The 7,774-nt window shown below is 41.5% G+C and overlaps 1 pseudogene; it reads left to right on the forward strand.

Moving 5' to 3' along the window:
• Window positions 1-4,679: 4,679 nt before the first annotated feature.
• LOC133816968 (pentatricopeptide repeat-containing protein At5g66520-like) lies at window positions 4,680-7,338 on the forward strand (annotated as a pseudogene).
• Window positions 7,339-7,774: the final 436 nt, after the last annotated feature.

The raw sequence follows: 7,774 nt of genomic DNA on the forward strand, positions 1-7,774 counted from the left end.
CTAATCTAGAAGTCTTTGATCGATGGCTCCTTGAGGGGGTTTTGGAGTTCCCCCTTTGAGTTGAGGCAGTGTCCGACCGGACCCCATCTTCCTCACGACCAAGTGGGTTACTACCACCTCTGCTTGGCCCGCGAGAATGGGGTCTATCAGTGTTCTTACGACTAGCTTCTGTGGTCCTTGCTCCTGGGGTGGCTGCCACTCCAGGTGCAGCTTAGGCATTGGCCCGGGTCAGCTACGTAGCTGTCTCCAGAGCAAGTACAGCCTCGCGATGTCGCCTATCGGCCTCCTCCTACTGTCGCCGAATTTCCTCACTCTTGGCGTCCATTTCCCATCTTTGCTTCTCGAATGCGGCATTCTGCCTAGCCATTTCTTCAGCGAACGCCTCCTGTCTGGCATTAAACTGTGCCATCTCCTCTTGGAAGGCGCTCATGGCTTTCTGGAGCTCTTCAACCTCTGGGGTTACGTCCTCGAGCATGACTCTAGGCTCAGTTTCACAATCTTGAAGGCTAGGACCTTCTGATCTGGCAGGCTCTTTAGAGGAGCCTGTCTTCTTGGAGGCCGCATTGGTGTTCTTAGGCGCCATAATACTTCAGGGACCGTCTGCCTTTCTCTTCAGGCTCTCAATGAAAGCACCAAAATGTTGACCACGTTTTTGGCCAACCATGTGTGAGCGTCAAAAACGATAAAACCTTCAAGAGAAAATAAACGACACAGACGATTTTATAGTGGTTCAGCCCCAATGTGATGGTAATAGCCTAATCCACTTAGAGTTGTGATTATAGATCTACACTCAAGATCAGATGAACCTGATTCACCTGAGTTTCTTCAGTGTAGATTACAAGAATACAAGAATTCTCTCAAATACAAGTACTCTCTCTCTCTAGAAAATTCACATCAAAAGTTCAAAAGTCCAAAAGTCCCTTTATGATGCCATAAGCCTTGTATTTATAGGCTCAAGATTGTACAGATGATATCCCCATAATCGGGATATTTTATTATTCTCATTATATTTAAATTACATTAATATTCAAAATGTAACAATACAATATATTCATGGGATAAATTGAGAGATTCCCGTGTATGCCAAGACCGATTCTTGTTGAAGTCGTTTCTGGGAATCTTGACGTAGTCCTGCTCCATCCAGTCGATCCATATCTCATTCAAGCTGGTCGACCACACCTTCACTGGGCAGACACGCACTTGACTGGGAAGTCATGCACTGGACTGGGCAGACATGCACTTGACTGGGCAGACATGCACTTAGCTGGGTAGACATGCACTTGACTGGGCAGACATGCACTTGACTGGTTGGACATGGTCATGACCGATCGGCCCAGGTCATGCCTGGTCGGACAAGGTCATGCCTGGGAAGACAAGGTCATGCCTGGGTAGACAAGGTCATTCCTGGGCAGACAAGGTAGACAAGGTCATTCCTGAGCAGACAAGGTCATGCCTGGGCAGACAAACACGTGACTGGTCGGACAAGATCATACCCGGTCGGCAATGACACTTCTCTGGCCAGTCAAAATTCTTCATCGGTCTACTGGGTTACTCCTAAGCCAGGTCACCCAACCATTCCTTGACACTTTTCATTTCTATTGCCACATCATCATTTTCAAATTTTGGGGATAACAGAAAAGCTTTCTCAAACTCATTTACTTACCTAAAGTGGGAGATAAGTAAGTCATGAAGATATAGCCCCATTGTATTTAATTTTTCTATACCTAATTATATGCCAACCCCTCAGCTCCTACCTACCTAACTATCTATGAGAAGGAGAAAAAGGGCAAAACAGGTTGCCCTTCTATATTTTGTTTTCTACACTTAATTGTAACAATCTATAGGAAAAAACTTATTATCCACACATGAAGATATAGACACACAAATTATTTAAAGAAATGATTACTACGTTATTCCAAGTCATCTAAAGGTCAACCTTCAACATCATGAAATCCCATAAATAACTCAAACTCGCACTGCCAACTCAATTTCAAAATTGTTCTCTCCTGCTGGTTCATAAAATATTTTAGAGACAAGAATATGCATTTTCACACTATCTATATCCATAACATGTCTAGCAAGAAAACCCACTCACAGCAAAACTTAGTATGATTTGATGTTATAAACTTATAATTACCAAAACTTTTGGATATTGCATCAAGGCCTAGTGATTTCAAATGTTAATCATATGAAGTCTAAAGAATCTGACTAATACCAAAACATTAGGCATTGCATTCACATCATCAATCAAAAATACCAGACTGTATCCAAACATACACGTGCTAATATCAACTACAAAAAAAAATTCAAAAGACAACAAATTCAATTTAGTGTACTACAGTATATACACACAACATGCAATAGAAGTATTGCCAAACCATACAAAAGCATCAAACTCAAAATGTTAAGATGTTAGATTGAAAAGGTGTGAAAAAATGGCTACCATCTTATCTCATCTAGAAATTACACAAATTTATGCAACCTTATATTCTCATTTTGAGTTTGTGTATTTTCTGTATTAGCCATTTTTAACCTTGTAAGTTACACAAATTTAATTCAAGATGTTGTCAAGTATGAGAATATGCAAAAGGTCTTTGAACTTAATAATGTGGTACACTATCAAAGTCCTTTATCTATTTTTTATGCCTCATAAAAAGAATAAATATATATTGATATTGGACTCTTTGACTGTAACTAATGCCCTGCACACATTATCTTAAATAAGCTGTATGTTGCTGATGCAATATCAATAGACTAAAATCTAAAAATATTGGATCTTACATATAGTCCTTTCGAGGGTAACTGAGGATTTTCTTCTATGCACTAATTTTTGAGTTCTGACCCCTACATTACAGAGAGATCACATGTGTGACCCGATTCTTGCATAAGCAGTAGTCCACTTAAAAAAATATTCACTTATCTTATCTCATCTAGCGAATAAACTATGAAATTTGACCACTTGCCTGTATTTTTTGTACTTACCAGCTTGTAAAGCATGAAATTTCAATATATTTTACATTCACAAATACTTTCCATCATTTAACATTAGAGTTAACCAAAGACACTTCTATATAGATGTTGCAACAAATTGACCCAACTAACAACCTCACACACTCAATCAAACAAAAGAATTCATTACAAATAAAAAAAACCAACAACAGTTTGGAAATATAGGACACAACGAGCTTAATCTAAATTTTTTCTCATACAAATAGAAGAAACAGAAAACAGAAATACACGCAAGTTCCAGCTATGACACAACCCAAGTGAAACCAAAAGAAGCCACAACTCATACCCATTAAGCTAATTGTAATTACAAAATCTAATCAAAATAAATCAAAAGGGAAATTCATAATTAGTTGCTGCATGAATGGTGGAAATAGGCATGTAAATGGGGCGGGTTTGACCCACCCCGTAAATACTTTGCCCCGCCCCGCCTTGATTAGTTTCTTGGAGCGAGGCGGGTCTGCCTCGCCCATTTGCCCCATTTAATTTTTTTTTTAGAAACATTAAATTATAATTTTAGAATTTTCCCTAAGCCTAAATATTAATTTTTATTGTAATCTTTATATTTTACACTTCGTATCAACTACACCACCAAATATTATATATTGTTTTTTATTTTAAAATTTACAAAATAAATACAAGAATAAGGATGAATTATAGAAAACATATTTTTCAATATTTATAATTCTTTCTAGTCTATCTAGAATTAAGGATATTCTAAACCACATATAAAATGTCAATTTTACGTACTATGTATATAAGTAGCATGAGAGAATTGGGTTAGAGTATAAAACAAAAAAAAATTTCGAGGCGGGGCGGGGCTACCTCGCCCCGTTTTTACCGAGGCAAAGATGCCCCGTCGGGTCGGGGCTCCGCCCTGCCCCGCCTCGCCTCATTGCCCCATTTTTCCATGCCTAGGTGGAAACAAATTGAACAGTTGGAAATCTAGGATCATTTATGAGTAACAACATAATGCTAGAAGAGTGGTATACTAGCTTATAGGGCAGGGAAGTAGTCAAAGAAGAAGAAGATTAGGGCACAGAAGAAGAAGCAAACCTGATTAGAGTGTAGCTTTGAGAGATGAGAATCGCAGAAAGAGGAGGAGCTCGATTTCTATTGTAACGGTTCAATCGAGTTTTATGAGAATTCTGGGAACATCATTTTGATGTTTTTTGTTACACCCTTTATTGATTTCAAAAACATTTTTCTAATTTCAAACACTGAAAACAAATTTTAAGTCATGATGCCAAACATGCGCAAAGCGACCAAGATAATCTCTGGCACCACAATAGACCAAAAAATTGAGAAACAAAATTTGCATAACTTATAAATAAGGAATTCCAGTGGACGGCAAACCTAATCGATGAAGGTAAAAAGGGAAAGATGACGTTGGAGTTTTTTTTGTTGTAGAAAAATTTGTATATATAACATAGAAAAACCGAGCACATCTAGTGTAGTGGTATCATAGTACCCTCCCACAGTACTGACCGGGGTTCGATTCCCCGGATGCGCAAGTTAATTCTCCTTTTTTTCATTGTTTTTTTCCGTCCACTATGTACCAAATTACTTATTGAGAGCACATACAATTTCAATTTCGTAAACCCAAAAAAGAGATGTGTTGATTCTTGAAACATCTTCTTTGATCTTCATTTTTGGCACGATTTCATTCACAGATGACACTAGTTTCAGAACTCAACAATGTTATAATCAGAATAATCTCTTTCCTAAACAACTCAACTTCACACAATCAAATCCGCCAAGTCCAGGCTCAACTCATTCTCCAAAACCTTGTAGGTGACACCACCATTGGTTCCCACTTCATCACTGCCTGCCAATCTCTAGACCTCTTGGATTTTGCCCATCTTTTTTACTTCACCCAAATTCGTAGACCCCATGTTTTTATTTGCAATTCTCTCATCAAGGCCTTTTCTCATTCAGATAATTCCCATGCCCACTCTCTATATACCTTCACATGCTCAGAAACTCAATTATTCCTAACAATTTCACTTACCCTTTTCTTCTTAAATCATCGTCTGACTTTTGTGAGTTTAAACAACGGGAGTGTGTCCGTACGCACGTCATAAAATTGGGCCATCTTAATGACATTTACATGCTGAATTCTCTACTTGACGTCTATGCGTCGGCTGGCCATATTTACTTGTGTCGGAAGCTGTTCGATGAAATGCCCCAAAGAGATGTTGTTTCTTGGATGGTTTTGATCATGGGGTATCGGAATGCTAGGAAGTATGATGATGCATTAATTGCTTTTGAGTAGATGTAGTATGCTGGTGTTATCGAGAATCATGTAACCATGGTCAATGCCTTGGATGCGTATGCTAATTCTGTGGCCCTTGAAATGGGAGTTTGGATACATGACTTTATAAAAAGAAACAAGTGGGACATGGATGTGATTTTGGGGACTTCCTTAATCGATATGTATGGGAAGTGCAGTAGGATTGAAGAGGGTTTGGCTGTTTTCAGAAGGATGAAGAAAAATAATACCTTCACGTGGAATGTTGTTATTCAAGGTCTTGCTCTTGCTAAGAGTGGAGATGAGGTTGTGTGGTGATTTAACAGAATGGAGCAAGAAAGGGTTAAAGCAGATCAAGTAACATTGGTGGCGGTTCTTCTTGCGTGTAGTCATGCGGGGTTGGTAAATACAGGCACACAAATATTTCGCGCTATAGTTGATGGTAAATATCAATTTCCTCCTACTGTCAAACATTATGCGTGCATTGTTGACATCTTTGCATGTGTTGTACATCTTGAAGAAGCTTTCAAGTTCTTAAATGAAATGCCTTATGAGCCTACGAAAGCTATATGGGGATCATTATTTGCAGGTGGTAAGACTCATGGAAATTTAGACCTTAGTGAGTTTGTAGCTTGGAAGCTTATTGAACTTGAGCCAGGCAATAGTGCTTACTGCGTAGTGCTCTCTAATTTGTATGCAGAGATGGGAAGATGGAGTGACGATGAGAAAGTGAGGGAGACGATGAAAGACAGAGGTTATTATCCCCGTTTCTTTCTAAATGTGCGGATCCACACTCTAAGTCCATGTGCTGCCTTCCTGGGAGTTAAGGCCCAGATCGGGCCCATTAGACGAAGGGAAAACAAATATTGGCAGCCCAAATCTCGGCAAGGCCCAAAGGACATTCGGGGGTTTAAGCCGGGACCATCGCCGAGGCAGGTTGTATAAACCCGGGACTGCGTACCGAGATGTCCCTTGAGAAGCGGTAAAGGAGGTCGCGGCTCCCAGATCTGAGATTGGGCCGAGATCGCTGTGGATAAACCCAGGTCCTGTTAAACAAACCAGGACCCTGGTAAATGGAGGGGGACGCTGGTAAACGGACTTGGATAGGTTGGCTGAGTTTGGCGTGATAAAGTATCCCCGATACTGACATCGTCCCAAGAAGCGTGGGGTGTTGTCCCCACGAGTAACCTGAAGTTGAGGCTACCTTGGGATTGTATGCCGTTGGTTCAGAACTGCGCTGCCACTACTCTGACCGATCTTGTCCCCCAAATCTTCCTCGTAGCCCATAACACCCAAACTGAAACACCAGTTTGTTGCATGTCTTATAATAAGATATTGTTTGGGCTGGACCAATGGGCTTTGATTAATGTATATTTCACATTTCAATGCTTTGTATTGGGCTCCCATCAGAGAAGCCAATGGTACTTACACCTTTATTGGGCCCGAACTAGCCCGGCCCAAGCCCAGTGCACCATCTTGCCTATAAATACAAATGGTGGTGCATCGGGGAAGGGGTCCGGGATTTTCTTGTAAGCAATTACTCTGCTCAAACTTGCAGAAAACTCCATTGTCAAATGCTCTCTAAGCTCTAATACAACTGACTCGTGGACTAAGACTCATTAACACCCCAACCACGTAAAAACCTTGTTTGCATTTCTCAAAAACTTTCTTTTAAGCTCTCTAATCTTTTATAATGCTAGTTTCCGAAAAACTCGGTAAACATTTTGGGGCTTTCATTGAGAGCTCGGGAAAGCTTGAGTTGATCGTGAACGTCTGCAACAATGGTGAACCCAAGACACACCACTTTCGACCCTACTAACCAAGAACAAGACAATAGAGAGCCACTGCCTAGCCAACCTCTTCTGCAGAGCCAACCTGAGGACACACCTCATCAGATGTCCCAGCCTGATGAGTCGCAGAACTATGAAGGTGGAGTAGAATATGAGGAAGATTACTATGAGGAAGAGGAGGGAAATGAGGGGGAATACCACGATCTCGAAGCTGAGGATCCTATGATTCGAGAAGAAGTAGACCCCAACCAGGAGGACCCGGAGGTGACCAAACTAAGACAACAAGTTTAGGACCAAGAGGCCAGGATTGCCAAACAAAAGAAACCCACTCGACGGATGCAAGAGTCCCTCCAAGCCCTACAAGCTATCATAGCCGCCCAAGGTGTGGCGGCTAGTCCTCTAGTTGTTCTGCCTCCAGGAACACAACCGCCGGCTCCGCAAGCTAGGAATTGCGTGCCCCAAAATGCGAGGCTGATTCCTACCCCGAGACAAGCTCCCGGACAGGGCCCAGTTTACTCAGCCCAAGAGAAAGGGAAGGCCAAAGCAAACCCCCAGAGGGAAGTCCCTCCCGTCCAGAAAACCGGGACCCACCCCCAGCCGCTCCCTAGGAAAGAGAAGGTGCGTCCCATCCCAAGATAGGGTCGCCCAATCAATATGTGAGGGATGCGCCCGCAGGGTACCAGGCCTGACCTGCCCCAGGGCAGACTAGACGGGAACTGTCTTTCCA

This window comes from Humulus lupulus, chromosome 1 (genome assembly GCF_963169125.1).
Source record: "Humulus lupulus chromosome 1, drHumLupu1.1, whole genome shotgun sequence".
Lineage (NCBI taxonomy): Eukaryota > Viridiplantae > Streptophyta > Magnoliopsida > Rosales > Cannabaceae > Humulus > Humulus lupulus.